The sequence below is a fragment of the Pelophylax lessonae genome (assembly GCF_965119305.1).
Source record: "Pelophylax lessonae genome assembly, chromosome: 2".
NCBI lineage: Eukaryota > Metazoa > Chordata > Amphibia > Anura > Ranidae > Pelophylax > Pelophylax lessonae.
The window spans coordinates 233056725-233072946 of NC_138769.1; the positions used below are offsets into that span (position 1 = coordinate 233056725).

Consider the following 16222-nt stretch of genomic DNA (forward strand, 5'->3'; position numbering starts at 1 on the left):
CGAGCAGGGCCGGTGAAGGCGCATTGACTTCTGGGAGCGATGACGCTCATCTCCCAGGAGTCAATGCAAGCAGGAAGAGACGGCGCAGGCCACAGCCAAGGAGGGAGGAAGAGGAAGGAAGGTAAGTATATTTTCTTTAAAAACAAGGTAAGTAAATAAAAAAAAAATGTAAACTATCCAATTCTTTTTCAGAAAAAAAAAAGAAAGCGGATGGTGCAAAATTGTTTTCGAGGCCTGAACTCCGCTTTAAGGAACACTCCGGTTTTTTTTTTTAGAATGCCTTATTGCTACAGAAAGTGTTCTTTCTCAAATAGTAAAGTAAATCTGTAATGTTCCAAGTCTGTAGAAACAGTGCCAATGTTTTCATGATTATTATCCTGTGATGCTTTTATATCCTGCTGTCCTCTCACAGCAGCAAGGGTGAAAGAGAAGCATGCGTACAGACCTGGAATATAAATCAGAGTTATGAAAGCATTTGAAAGCTCTGTCATAATGAGATATATGCTGCACTGAGAATCAATAGATGCCAAAGGTTTCTAATACTGATTTGCTTCCCAAGTTATGCCTGCAAATCACTGTCTGTAATTTATATACAGTTCTCAGTGTGCGCTACTTCATATGAGCTGTTTATTTACGTCAATGAACCCTGCTTAGGAATCATAGGACCTGGTTGACTAGGTAGATAATTGCATTGTATGTAATGTACTGCATTTATGGGGGAATATACATACAATGTCAGAGTTACAATGAGCCATTTACTTTGCTGCAGGGATTTATATTGAACACAAGTACTAATTTTCTTTAATTTTTATAGAAGGTCTTTTTTTTTAATTATTTCTCTTTATTTGTGCAATAACAGAATTTAATAAGTGAGCTTTGTACAATGGTATGCCTAAATGTAAGTTCTATGAATTTCATGCATCTAAACAAAAGGTTCAAACTATTAAAGGCATACTCTACCTTTTGCACACAAAAAAATTGTAAATGCAGCAACACTGATCTCATTAATGTGTAACTATTTTTTTTTTTTTTTGTAATGAATCCTGCAGGACATTGCACCTGTGATCACTGTGTTGCAGGAGGAATGCACATGCTTTTGCAAATTTTCCCCCAGCCTTGGATTTGTATAGACTGCTGTTATGGGCCAAAGGATGTCCTGCTAAACCTACAGAGCACTGAGAAGGAAGAGGAGGTGCTAATGCAGCCACCGATTAAATACTGCAATATATTAGAATTTTAAAAAGTGTAAATCATAAATAAGAAATATTTTAGGACAGCATATAATCATATATATTGTATTTTATTTTATTTTAATTTAATTTATATAGGTTGGTGTGGGCCATGCTTTGTCATAGCGAAGTGGTTAGCACTTCAGCCTAGCAGCGCTAGGGCTGTCAGTTCAAATCCCAACCACAGCACTATGTGGATGGAGTCTGCATGTTCTTCCTATGCCTGCGTGGATTTCCTCCCACACTCCAAAGACATGCTGGTAGGTTATTTGGCTCCTGTCTAAATTAGCCCTAGTATGTGTGAATGTGATTTGTGGACCTTAGATCGTAAGCTCCTCGGGGTAGGGACTGATGTGAATGTACAATATACATGTAAATCATTGTGTAAATGGAGTTATATAAGTACCTGAAATGAAAATAAAATAAAAATTCTTAAAGGTGGACTTTTTTTCAGTTTTGGATAGAAGTAAGGAAACACAAGCTCTGCCAATTCAAGGGCAGCAGCACACTTTATGCACTATGCACTGCCCAAAATACTACTTCTTAGTGGCAATGAGCCTTGCAAACGTTTTGCACTGAACTCTGTCTTAATGAAAAAATATTTGAAATAGAGATTTTATTTTAGTTATTGACTATTTTAGCAGCAATATTGTAACATACTGATTGAAATAGAATATGCTTAACATTCTTTCCATAGCATAGGAATCAAAACATCAAAACTAAACACTAATTACACAGTCTGGCAAAAATCAATACTATAATTACATTTCAGTGACTATTATATACAGCTCCACCAGTACTATAACAACTTCACAAACAAATAAAATGTTTTATAGATCAAAAGCAATTCAGTATTCTTAGAAACAAAAGTGTACAACATAACATTATTTGACTAGAAATACACCACAATATCTGATACATTCCATAAGAATTGCAACAACAAACAAATGAGCGCTACCTATGTGAAACTAAAAACAATTGTGGAGGGGTTGCCAACCCCCATTACTTTTTTTTACTGACAACACATAGAAATCTTACAGATTTTTTTACTGATAAACCTAAAATATGATAGAAACTCCTAATACAATTGATATTTAATATAAGAAAATTCATATTTAAGGAATAAAAGCAATATGTAAACATTAACAATATCTAAGCCTGGCTTTGCAATGAAAAATTTAAAACAGTGTACAAAATGTGAGCATGACTGGGGTTAGAAAAGACCTGAAAAAATATAAGTGAAATATAAGTGCTATGATGCTCATAGTGCTCCGTGGAAAATGGTGGTTGTGGTCAGAACCAGAGCCTAGTCACTGTATAAACTGCATGCCTATTACCTTGGCCCCCCTCACTACACACATAATCAGGCCCCTACCGCTACAACCCTGGCAGACAGACTATGCCAGAAGCTTCAAAAAAACATAGTCGCACTCTTGAGGGTCTGTGGTGTAAGACAAAGTCACAGCAAGATTTCTGCCAATATAAATCTGTCCTCAATTCCTGTCTCCACACTGCCAAACAGACCTATTTATCACTCTCATTAACACCCTATCACACAGTCCCCGTCAACTCTTTTCAACCTTTAACTTAATCACTGCCCAGGAGATTGCCAATCACTTAAAAAAAAAGATTGATACAATTTGTGATGAGATCTCTTCCTCACTTTTCACTCCTTGTCCTCCTGCACAATCAATATTCCCTTGTTTAACCCAGCTACTATAGAGGAAGTTACTAAACTTTTTCTAACGCCCACCTAACTTCCTGCCCCCTGTTCCTTCTCAAATACTATGGTGACCCTCTGGCTCTATCCTACACTCTCTAACTCATATCTTCAATCTCTCCCTCTCCACTGGCATCTTCCCCAACCCTCTAAAACATGCACTAGTCACTCCCATACCAAAGAAGGCCTCACTAGACCCCACCAATCTTAACAACCTAAGACCCATCTCCTTACTCCCTATTGCCTCCAAACTCGGAGTCCTTGAACATCTAGTCTACAACCGACCTCATTGAGAATAACTTTCTTGATACCCTTCAGTCTGGATTTCACCGGCAGCACTCCACAGAAACTTCTCTCCTAAAACTCACAAACGACATGCTCACAGCTAAAACCAACGGTCACTATTCCGTACTCTTACTCTTTGACCTCTCCGCTGCCTTTGATACAGTTGACCACCCCCTCCTCCTCAAAAACTCAATTTGCTTGGTCTCTGTGGCTGTGCTTTCCGTGGTTGGAATCTTACCTACCTCACCGCACCTTCAGTGTCATTTACAACTCCACTTACTCCTCTATTACCATTGTGGTCCCCCAAGATTCTGTCCTTGGACCTCTACTATTCTCGATCTACACCTCCTCCACTCCGCTTCCACTACCATTTAAATGCTGATGACACCCAAATCTATCTCTCTACCCCTTAACTAATCCCATCACTCTCCTCGCGCATCACTGATTTACTAAGAGACATATCAGCCTGGATGTCACACCACTTAATCAAACTGAATCTATCTAAAACTGAGATCATATTATTTCCTCCTCCACGTGCCCCTTGCCCTGAATTCTCAGTCAAGATCAATGGCACAACTATCAGTCCTTCCAAATATGCCAGGGTGCTAGGGGTAACCCTGGACTCTGAACTGTCCTTTCAGGCCCACATCCAATCCCTGTCCAAATTATCCTCCCCAACATCTCCAGAATATCCCCTTTTTAACCAACGACACCACCAAGCTTCTAATTCATTCCCTGGTTATCTCTAACCTTGACTACTGCAACTCCCTCCTCATTGGGTTACCTTTACATAGACTATCCCCCCTTCAGTCCATAATAAATGCTGCTGCAAGACTCATCCACTTTACCAACCGTTAAGTGTCCTCCACCCCTCTCTGCTGATCCCTCCACGGGCTTCCCCTTACCCAACAAATAAAATTCAAAGTACTAACAATAGTTTACAACACCATTCACAACTCTGCCCCCAGCTACATGACTAACCTGATCTCAAAATATTAACCAAGCCACTCTCTTTGGTCCTCCCAAGATCTCCTGCTCTCTAGCTTCCTTGTCACCTCCTTCCATGCTCGCCTCCAGGATTTCTCCAGAGCTTTTTCCATTCTTTTGAACTCCCTACCCCAATCTGTCTGACTGTCTCCTAATCTATCCATCTTTAGACGATCCCTAAAAACTCTTTTCTTTAAAGAAGCCTATCCAACTTCTAACTAATATACTGTTTCACTTTTTCCATCAGCTCATCCCCCACAGCTATTACCTTTTGTATCAATTAACCCTCCCTCTTAGATTTTAATCTCTAATGAGCAGGGTCCTCTAATTCCTTTTGTACCAAGTGTATTGTACCTGCAATGTCTGCCTTTATTTTATTAAGCGCTGTGCAAACTGTTGGCACTACATAAATCCTGTATAATATTATAATAATAATATACCACAGTCTGTGTACACACAAAATACTCTCAACTACTGTGTGACAAGTGACAGTCTCACAGACAAACATACCCATCTGGACATGCAAAAAAGTTACATATGCTTTTCTGCATAAAAAAAAAGATATCACTTTGTCTGACTCCATTAAAGGAAGAAATTCATTACAATCAGCAACTGTGGAAACAAATAACACTTTAGTGAGGACTATGTAATGACAACACACTGTACAGAGAGAAGCAGGCAGGATGAGGGGGAAGAGGTAGGAAAGGGAGAGACATAAAGAAGGAGAGAGGAAAAGAAAGGGCAAAGAGAAAGGGGAGCAGAGAGCGAGAGAGTGGAAAGAGTGGGGAGAAAAGTTAGGGGAGAGAGAAGAAGGGAGGAAAAAAGAGGGGGAAAGAGTAGGAGGGAGGGAGGGGAGAGAGGAGGGAGAAGAGAAAGGGAGGGGAGAGAGGGGAGGGAAGAGGAAAAGGAAAGGGAGGGATTGGGCAGAGAAAGGGGGAAGAGAGAGGGAAAGAGAGATGGGGACAGTGAGAAAAAGGAGGCGAGAGAGAATAGGGAAGAAGAGAAAAGAATGTAGAGGGAGGGAGTTGAGAGAGGGAAGGGGAGAGGAGACAGAGAGAGAGGAAGTAGAAAAGCAGGAAAAGAGAGAGGGAAGAAGGAAAGGGAGTATGAGAGTGGTCAAACAGAGAGGGGGGAAAGAGAGGATGGAGAGAGAGATAGAGGAGGGAGGGAGAGCAAGGGAGAGAAAAAAAGGGGGGAGGCAGAGCGAGAGAAAGGGAATGAGAGTGTAGCAGAGAGAGATAGTAGAGGGGAAAGGTGCAGAAAGGGAGGAAGGTAGAAAGAGAGGGAGGGGAGAGAGAGGATCGAGAAAAGGGGTGAGGAAGAGATTGAGGGAGGGAGGGAGAGAGGGAAGGGGAAAAGAGAGGAATAGAGAGATTTTGGAGATAAAAAGGGGGGGGAGAGAGAGAAATTGGGAAGAAAAGTGAGAGAGAGGGAATGAGAGAGTGGCAGAGAGAGGGACAGTAGAGGGGGAGAGGTGGAGAAAGGGAGGGGGAGAGAGAGGAGGGAGAAAATGGGGGAAGGAATAGATTAATGGAGGGATAGAGGGAAGGGGAAAAGGGAGGGATCCCTCCCTTTTCCCCTTCCCTCTATGAGAGAGGGGGTAGGTAGGGTGAGAGAGGAACAGCATGAGGAATATAGACAGAGAGAGAGAGAAAGAAAGTAAGAAAGAGAGCAAAGGGAAAGATGGGGCAAGAGAGAGGGGAGGAAAAGATGGGGGGAGCATTAATGCAGTCTGAACAGTAGGGGGAGAAGGAGCAGCATGTTAATAAGCATGTGCAAATTGCAAGTTCCAACATAGCAGTACAGAGTTCAATAAGGTGGTGTATGGAACTGGGAACCACATCCCATGTAACAATCTCACCCAACATTGTAGCTGTTACGAAGCTCATGTGATCTTGTGAGCGAAACGCATCATCATGTTATGTGACCCGGTCTCTCCAGCTTACCAACACGGCTCATACATCTGCTGCTCCTTAATGTCCCAAGGAGACTTGACAGCCTGTCTGATGACCTCTGAATGGCACCTATTCAGCTAGGGCACTGATACATGGCAGCCAGAAATCTATCTCCTGAGGACTTGGAAGTATTGAGCAGTTCCTGAACTCAGCTACGCTGTGGGTCCTATATGCCATTGTGAGATTCTATATGGAGCCAATTTTCTGATGTAACCTCTGTCTTTGAGCTTTGGTCATTTCTTCCTGCATATTGATTGTCTGGCTCCTGAAACCCCACCTTTGCAAAGGGTAAGTCGGCCACTAATTTACCTTTTGTATCTAAAGTGATGTATATCCCTTTTTAAACCCTTTAAGTGTATCCTATTTCTTTAATCAATTTAGATATAAAAATTTTAGCTAAAATACCCTTTGCTTACATTCTATTATAGGAACATAAATCCATAACCACCTGGTAGTTTATACCACGACGGCAAACAGGTTACAATATCATGGTGATAAAGTGCATATAAAGAGCACTACCCTATATGGGTTCTTTCTATTACCCCCTGTTTAAATATAAACAAAAAAAATATCAATTAACCATGAATGATGAATACAAATAAATCAAATACAATGCATCATAAATTACATATACTCCATTATCTCATATTGGGTAGTGCTCTTTATATACACTTTATCACTATTTAAAGGCACAGCACTTTTTAGAGCAGCAACCCACATTAATATATTTTTTCCACTTACACCATAAGCATGGGAATATAAATCAAAGTGGTATACACACATCCATATATACTGTATATACTTTTTTGTTTATTGGGTTAAAATATCAGTAAAGCAATTCTCCTGCAGCATATAGCAGAAAAATGACATATCTCATTTTCTGTTGTTGGATATCACAAGGCCTTCAATACTGTGTCCTGGCCCTATCTCATACATTATGCAAACATTGTGTTTTGGCCCTAATTTATTGGCTTGGGTGACTTCTTTATATACCAACCCCCAGGCTTACTTGATGTATGCAAGATTTAAGTCAGACCAGCTTGAGGGATGAGGACTAGGGATGATCGAACTTTTCAAAAGTTCAGTTCGGCCAGAACATCCGAACTTCCCGAAAGTTCGGCCCGGATTTCAGAACCCCATTGAAATCAATGGGACCCGAACTTCGGTAATCAAAAAACACAATTTTTAAGCCCTAAAACCCAATAAATGCCCCTAAAAAGTGCCTAGGGTTCTGGGTCATACCCCAGGGACTATTAATCACACAAAAAAAATCTTAAAAATTTGTCATTTTTGATAGAGAGCCAATTATTGAAAAAATTAAAAAAAAAAAAAAGAAATTTCTTTGGATTTAGTATCTGGGGGGGTCTAAAAAGTGTACCTGTGAAGTTTCGGCTCTGTAGCATGTCCAGAACCATAAAAAAATATTGTTTGTATTAGGTCACTTATAGAACAGGATAGTGGCTTCTCTCTTTTCACACCTTGCCGGTTTAGTAGCAAGCGTTTTTTTGGGCATTTTTTGGGGTCTTTTGAGGCAGGCAAAACATCTGAACTTGTGTATACGGGTATATATACACACATACTTATATGTATATATACACCTAGACATATATAGGTGTGATAGTAGCAGAAATGTATGCTTGCGCTAATGAAATAATTAACACTAATATAGTTACGCTCCTATAACACCTATATATGTGTAAGTGTAAAATACATATAAGTATGTGTGTATATATACCACTATACACAAGTTCAGATGTTTTGCCTGCCTCCAAAGAACCCAAAAAAATGCTAGCGCCAAAAAAAAAACGCCCAGGTGTGTTGTTGCAGGCATTTTTTGGGGGTTTTTGGAGGCAGGCAAAACATCTGAACTTGTGTATAGTGGTATATATACACACATACTTATATGTATTTTACACTTACACATATATAGTTGTTATAGGAGAGGAGCCATATTAGTGTTAATTATTCCATTAGCGCAAGCATATATTTCTGCTACTATCACACCTATATATGTCTAGGTGTATATATACATATAAGTATATGTGTATATATACCCGTATACAGAAGTTTAGATGTTTTGCCTGCCTCCAAAGAACCCAAAAAAACGCTAGCGCCAAAAAAAAAAAAAACGCCCAGGTGTGGTGTTGCAGGCATTTTTTTGGGATTTTTGTGACTTAGAGAAAATCTTTTCTCTATAACGGTCACCCTGATATGGAAGGGTTTGGTCACCCTGCCATAGCAGTCAGTGTCAGTTAACCCTACACTGCACTACGGTCCCCTTACACTTAACACTTTCCCTACAGAAACTTAATTTTTGCATCTAACTAAAGTGTCAAAGAGCACCCTAACTACACTAGATATCCCTTTACTCACACTAATAATTGCTAAATGACACTTTGAAGCAGAAGTAACAAAACTGCTTCCACTGTTTTCCACGTCCCTGTATTACAATGCTAGGAATTTGCCGGGGCTATCTTGTATACGGGGGGGCGTATTCACTAATGATTGGTCTAGGGACCCCCTAGTCACTCCAATCACATTTCTAGCATTCTCCTGCCCCTTCAATTGGCTTTTGCTAATGGTTCTGGTCCAGTCATGGGCTTTTAAAGCCCATTTCCTGTCCCATTGCATTTTGGTCGGTTCTGGTTGCCGAATTCAAAACTTTTTCAGCAAAAAGTTCTAAATTTGGCCCGGACCTCGAACAGCCAATGTTCGGGTCGAACCGATGGTCGACCAGAACCGTTCGATCATCCCTAATGAGGACAGGCTCTTGAGAGCTGGGTTTTTTTTCACCACATCAGTGGTTCCTGATTCAGGATTCATGCAACATCTTGAAACCATTTAAAGAGGTGACCAGAATGGTGAGCTATGACAAGGTGGGGATTAGCGCCACAATCCCTTTGGTGTTCTTGCTGGAGAACACACTGAGTGATTTCATACAATAGATGCTGAAAGCTAAGTGCCATCAGGATTCTTTGCCTACTGAAGGTTGAGGGGATCGCTGGGAGGAGAAGGAGGAGGAAATGGGGCAGGCTTCCAGGGAAAGTTTCACCCCTCCCAAACCCTGGGAGCTGTATGTTGGGTGGGGTAAAATCATTGAGGACACTGGATCACTTAAGGACACTTGGGGTCCTTATGCTGCAGGCAATCTGTGGCAAATGATCTCATTCATGCTATAATGCCTGTGCAAAGACCCCAGGATTTTAACTATAAAGGAGAGGGGCAAGTACTGTGTGGCTACCTTTTTGGATCCTTAGTACAAGGTGAAAGCATCAGATCTTATCCTAGAGGGAGCAAAAAATGAACCACTTGGAAGAGGTGCCATGGAATACCCTCTTTGCTGCATTTGCAGATAGTGGTAGAATTATCTCTCATGCCAATTGCTGAAAGGAGGACAAGCTGTTTCAGTGGCTGGCTTAGCAATGCTTTTATCTTTTTTGTTTTTTTCCAACCACAACAGACAGCAGTAACAGGTAGCACCCAAACCATATGATTCCAGACTACTTGGGGTCCAGGGCTGATGAAAACATCCTTCAAGGTGATGCACTATTTGGTGTTTAGGCTGGACCACTGGCAATAGCTTAAACGGTTTGCACTCGTGCTTCCTGCTTGTCCTACGGAGCTTCTTGCTTGTCCCTGGGGCATTCAGCACAGCAGGCTATTTTGTGACAGAGAGGCAAATTTGCCTGTCCCCAATACTGTGGGCTGGCTCACTTTCATAAAAATAAACCAGCCCTGGATCTGGATGAATACAAAATACCAGCAGCCAATACAGCAGGACAAGTTTTTCCTTGTAATTCGCCTCCCCCCCCAAAAAAAAAGATAGATTAACTCAATTACAAACCTCGCCAGCTCTTGCAACCTCTCTTGGCCTGCCGCTGCCATGGTTACCAGTTCTTGCAACCTCTCTTTGTCTGCTACTGCCACAGTTGCTAGCTCCTGCCACCACTATTTGTCTACCATTATTATTAGCTCCTGCCACCATTAGAGATTTTGCAATCTCTTCTGGCATGCCACCATTACTAGCTACTCCTACCTCTGATGGATTGCCACCATTACCAGCTCCTATTACCATTACAAGCTTCAGCCACCTCTCCTGCCCTATTGTTGCCACCATTACGAGCTACTACCACCTCCGCTAAAACTGCCACCATTACCACATTACCAGCTTGTGCCACCTCTTCTGGACTGCCATCATTGCCAGTTCCTGTCACAGACAGCAGCTCCTACCACCTCTACTGGTTTGCCACCATTTCTAGCTCCTAAAGGCTCTGCAGGCCAATCTACATTACCAGCTTCCACCACTTCTCCTGGATTGCTGCCGTTACCAGCTTCTACAAACTTTACTGGACTGCAACCATTACCAGCTCCTGCAACCTCTCACCTTGCCTGTCACCATTACCAGTTCCACCAGCTCCTGCTACCATTACCAGCTCCTTCCACCTCTGCTGGCCTGCCACAATACTGATTTCTGCCACTATTTCCAGCTCCTGTGGCTTCTGTTAACCTGCCACCATTATCAGCTCCTGCCACCTATCATTGCCTGCTGTTTCCACCATTACTAGCTCCTTCCACCTCTACTGGTCTGCCAACATTACCAGTTCCTTCCACCTCTGCTGCACTGCCAATATTACCAGCTCATGTGGACCCTGCTGGTCTACCTCCATTACTAACTCCTACCACCTCTACTGGCTTGCAGTCACCACCATTACCAACTACTGCCAATATTACCAGCTCCTATTTGTCTGCTAACATTGACAGTTCCTGCAGTCTCTCCTGCCCTATTCTGGTAAAGGTGCCACACAAATTTTTCTGCAGCTGTGGCCCATTCCAGTATTCTGGCACTCAAAAATATTTGTAGCTATTGTCTCTTTTTAAAAAAAAATACAATGTAAAGTTTTTTGTCAATAAAAAATGCCTTGTTTCTCCCCTTTACATTGTGGCCTAATAAATCTGCTTACTTATTGTACATTGATTGTACAATATTTCTAGCTATTGCCTGTGAAACTATAAACTCTAACTTTTATTTCTTGAAAAAAACTGCATCTTCTCTCCCTCCTAAATTGCCACCTGATAAAGCTGTTTACATACTGTGCATCAACTCTACAATATTTCTGGCTTTTGTCTCTAAAATAATACACTCTGATTTTTTATTTCTTAATGTAACAAGGGGCTAAGTTTTTTTTTACAATGCTTAACCTTCCAGATAGCTGAGTGCAGTGAGTGCAATATTTCAACAATTCATAAGTAATATAATAACAAATTTACTCTGCTTTGCTTAAAGATTGCATACATTGGAGAAACCAAATAAACACAATTTGTCCCAGGGAGTTCCTCAACTTCTGAAAACATCAGTAAATTTTGGAAGCAACAATCTTCAGATGGGATTTTAGGCACATCCACCAATGATGCCCTGGACCAGGGGTCTCCAAACTAAGGATCTTCTGCAGGACTGCATCCAGCCCGCAGGTAGGGTCAGGTTCCCCCTCTAATGGGGATATAATGTAAGAGGAGCTCTGATGGGGATCTGGATGTAAGTGGGGGTTCTAATGAAAACTGTGATGGGGATTCTAATATAAGGGGGACTCTAAAGGCAATCTCCGATTTGGGGGGGCTTTATTAGTGTCCCTGATATAAAGGAGGACTCTGATGAGAATTCTAATGTAAGAAGGGAACTCCTAAGGTGGAGTAACGGCGGCTCTGATGGGGACCATGAAGTAAGGAGGGGAGTTTGCTTGGTTTTAGTGAATTTTTTTATGTTTTGTTTTAAATCATATCATGCTGGTTCCAAAAAAGATCCAAGTAAAACATTAATTCATTTATTATTTGTTGATTTATAAAAATGATTTTTTTAGCCCAATAAAATCTATAAAACATACAATGTGCTCCTCGTATTAACAAAGTTTGGGGACCTAGACAAAGCTTTAATGTGGTCTTTTTTGTTCTCCTGCAAATGTGAGACTTTTTGAGGGGGCCCCTGCATAAAACTGGCTTAATTGTTTTAGCCAAATCATGGTAAAAGCTTGTCAGCCTCCTATGTGATAGCAATAAATAAAAAAAAATAAAAAACGTTTGAAAAAATAAGTTGCCCCACTCCAAAAATATCCCTACGTATATGCACATACAAGCATAAATACATGAGAAAATCCATAGGGGATGAAATGCATTAGGCAGGAGGGACTTTAGCACATTCAGATGACAGTCTGTCAGTGCGGTGTGGAAAGCTGTGTGTGATTTAAAGTTAGAATCTGGACTTGGCGAGTGAGAAACACCGGCTTTCATTTTACTTTCTGATCTTCAGCAGAACTGTAGACTTTATATATTGAAGTGGATAGATCTGGTGCAGATTTTTCCACCCTTACATGTGTTTTATGAATCCTACAAAATTCCAGATTTATAACAGTTTTATGTTATGTGCTCAACTCTCAATGAGGGGGACCACTCTCTCTAACTCCAATGTATAATATAAAATCGTGTCTTTAGTTTACAAGGATCTGGTGAACAATATCTATAAATGTGTACTTGAAAATGTGAAACAAAAATGTGAAAAGATAAAGACAATGAAATAATAGTAGTGATGGTGGATGAAAAGATGTATAAGGTATATTCAAATAGTCATCCAATCAAAAGTAGAACAGGTGAGTAAACTGGTGTAATCACAAGTGGCTGATCATGCAAGACAGAATAATGTGCAACTCATATATAATCAAACAATTCTAATATAAAAAGAAACACATGACAATGTAAATGTTGATCATAGGAGGCAAAGTGACCAAAAACAGACTCAAAAAAAAGTGCAACAATAATAAACTGGAACGTGCTTAAAATGTCCACCAACTGAGTCTGAACATCTAAAAAATATTGATAATAATAGTCCCAATGAGTGATTAAAGTGCAAGGTGCCAAAAAAAAATATTTTTATATATAAGGTGATCTTTTCAGTGCACTCTAGGGGTGAGGTGCTCTTTGCAGACACAGCAGAGTGAGTGTATCCCGGTGAGCTCACAATCCAAACACCGAGTGCAGTGGCCGCTCACCTCCACAACACTCAGACTGAGCGTTAGATATAAATATCCAGGCAACCCTCTCAACTCGTCCTCCAACTGCCTAGCGTCCTCCAGCAGCAATCGATCAAACAATGGGAGTATAACAGCATAGGAATTTCAAAGTGCCTTAATCCCTGTATTGGTGCTCAAGCAAAGAGAGGCTCTCATGGTGCAGAAACGTAGGGTAACTTTTATTAAAATACAGTACAGGCTACTCACATTACAGAAGGTAATAACGTGCTGACAGTTTCCAAAACCCGCCGATGCGGTGCGATCCAAAGCTTCCGGTCTCGGCCGAGGACCGGAAGTGACGTCAATACGGCTTACCCTAACGCGTAGCGCTACGTACACCCGTAGCTTTCTCAAAGGGGGAAAAGCTAAGTTACCCTACGTTTCTGCACCATGAGAGCCTCTCTTTGCTTGAGCACCAATACAGGGATTAAGGCACTTTGAAATTCCTATGCTGTTATACTCCCATTGTTTGATCGATTGCTGCTGGAGGACGCTAGGCAGTTGGAGGACGAGTTGAGAGGGTTGCCTGGATATTTATATCTAATGCTCAGTCTGAGTGTTGTGGAGGTGAGCGGCCACTGCACTTGGTGTTTGGATTGTGAGCTCACCGGGATACACCACTCTGCTGTGTCTGCAAAGAGCACCTCACCCCTAGAGTGCACTGAAAAGATCACCTTATATATGAAAATATTTTTTTTTGGCACCTTGCACTTTAATCACTCATTGGGACTATTATTATCAATAATTTTAGATGTTCAGACTCAGTTGGTGGACATTTTAAGCACGTTCCAGTTTATTATTGCTGCACTTTTTTTTTAGTCTGTTTTTGGTCACTTTGCCTATGATCAACATTTACATTGTCATGTGTTTCTTTTTATATTAGAATTGTTTGATTATATATGAGTTGCACATTACTCTGTCTTGCATGATCAGCCACTTGTGATTACACCAGTTTACTCACCTGTTCTACTTTTGATTGGATGACTATTTGAATATACCTTATACATCTTTTCATCCACCATCACTACTATTATTTCATTGTCTTTATCTTTTCACATTTTTGTTTCACATTTTCAAGTACACATTTATAGATATTGTTTACCAGATCCTTGTGATCTAAAGACACGATTTTATATTATACATTGGAGTTAGAGAGAGTGGTCCCCCTCATTGAGAGTTGAGCGCTGATTCTTTCCATCTTTTATTGACATTGTGATACGTGGGGACACTATCAGAATCAGCTGCTTGCTTGGAGGAGTTCCACGTTCATTATTATTTCCTTGATTTTGAACATCCGTCTGATCGCTTACCTCAAATAGCGCATAAGTTTACTATTTCTTTATGTTATGTGGATATTCATTTTTATTTTAATAGCATCGACTTGAGATGCAAGAGAGAAAAGACAGTGGAAGGAAACACAAGGGAAATTCTGTTATATAACATTTTTTGACCTGGTCTACAGCTCTGGTAAGTAACTTGATGTGGGAAGAAAACACTTTACATCATGTACCTGGTAGCAGAGCCTGATATGATGAGGAAGGCCTCTCTTATATCTCTGACTCGGGGCCGCTGATAGTGTAGATAGGAGGCACAGGAATACAGAGTGGCACGATTGCCTATAAGTCTTGCTAGAAGCAGGGCAGGTGTCCACGCTGGGTAGGAGAAGTCACCAGGTGGCTTCAGCAATCAGGTAAGTAGGCAGACAGCTGGCGCTGGCGACAGCAGGCAGAGTAGCATAGTCAGACAGGATGGATCAGGTACAGGGAATAGACAGGAACGTGGTCAGGGGACAAGCGGGAACTGATACCGATCAGTGGAATAGGAGCCAAAAAAGCAGGCAGAAGCAGAAGTCAGGGGTCAAGCCTAGGTTGATTCAGGTGGTGTATAGAGGAAGGTCAAGACTAGGGATGATCGAACTTTTGAAAAGTTTGGTTCGACCACTTCCCGAAAGTTCGGTTAGGATTCCAGAACCCCATTGAAATCAATGGGATCCAAACGTCTGGAATCAAAAAACATTTTGAAGCCCTAAAACCCAATAAATGCCCCTAAAAAGGGCCTAGGGTTCTGGGTCATGCCCCAGGGACTATTAAAAATTGTAGTTTTTGATAGAGAGCGAATTATTGAAAAAAATATTGAAAAAAAAAAAAAGAGATTTCTTTGGATTTAGTGTCTGGGGGGTCTAAAAGGTGTACCTGTGAAGTTTCAGCTCTGTAGCATGTCCAGAACCAGAAAAAAAAGATAATTTTTCTTAGAATTTTTAGTAGCGCAGGGATGGGGTTCCGCTCCTTTCACACCTGGGCGTTTTTGTTGCAGGCGTTTATTGGGCATTTTTTGGACGTCTTTGGAGGCAGGCATGACATCTGAACTTCTGTATAGGGGTATATATACACGCACACATATATATACAGTGGGTACGGAAAGTATTCAGACCCCCTTAAATTTTTCACTCTTTGTTATATTGCAGCCATTTGCTAAAATCATTTAGGTTCATTCTTCTTCCTCATGAATGTACACATAGCACCCCATATTGACAGAAAAACACAGAATTGTTGACATTGTTGCAGATTTATTAAAAAAGAAAAACTGAAATATCACATGGTCCTAAGTATTCAGACCCTTTGCTCAGTATTTAGTAGAAGCCCCCTTTTGATCTAATACAGCCAGGAGTCTTTTTGGGAAAGATGCAACAAGTCTTTCACACCTGGATTTGGGGATCCTCTGCCATTCCTCCTTGCAGATCCTCTCCAGTTCTGTCAGGTTGGATGGTAAACGTTGGTGGACAGCCATTTTTAGGTCTCTCCAGAGATGCTCAATTGGGTTTAAGTCAGGGCTCTGGCTGGGCCATTCAAGAACAGTCACGGAGTTGTTGTGAAGCCACTCCTTCGTTATTTTAGCTGTGTGCTTAGGGTCATTGTCTTGTTGGAAGGTAAACCTTCGGCCCAGTCTGAGGTCCAGAGCACTCTGGAGAAGGTTTTTGTCCAGGATATC

The 16222-nt window shown here is 41.1% G+C and overlaps 1 pseudogene across 1 annotated transcript in view; it reads right to left on the bottom strand.

Annotated features, from left to right (window-relative positions):
- Positions 1-287: 287 nt before the first annotated feature.
- The window catches only part of LOC309546650 (small nuclear ribonucleoprotein G-like), a 46646-nt pseudogene continuing 30711 nt past the window's right edge, over positions 288-16222 (bottom strand). The window contains exon 2 of the transcript in view: positions 288-445. The product of the transcript in view is annotated as a small nuclear ribonucleoprotein G-like (transcript). The remainder of the gene's footprint in view (positions 446-16222) is intronic.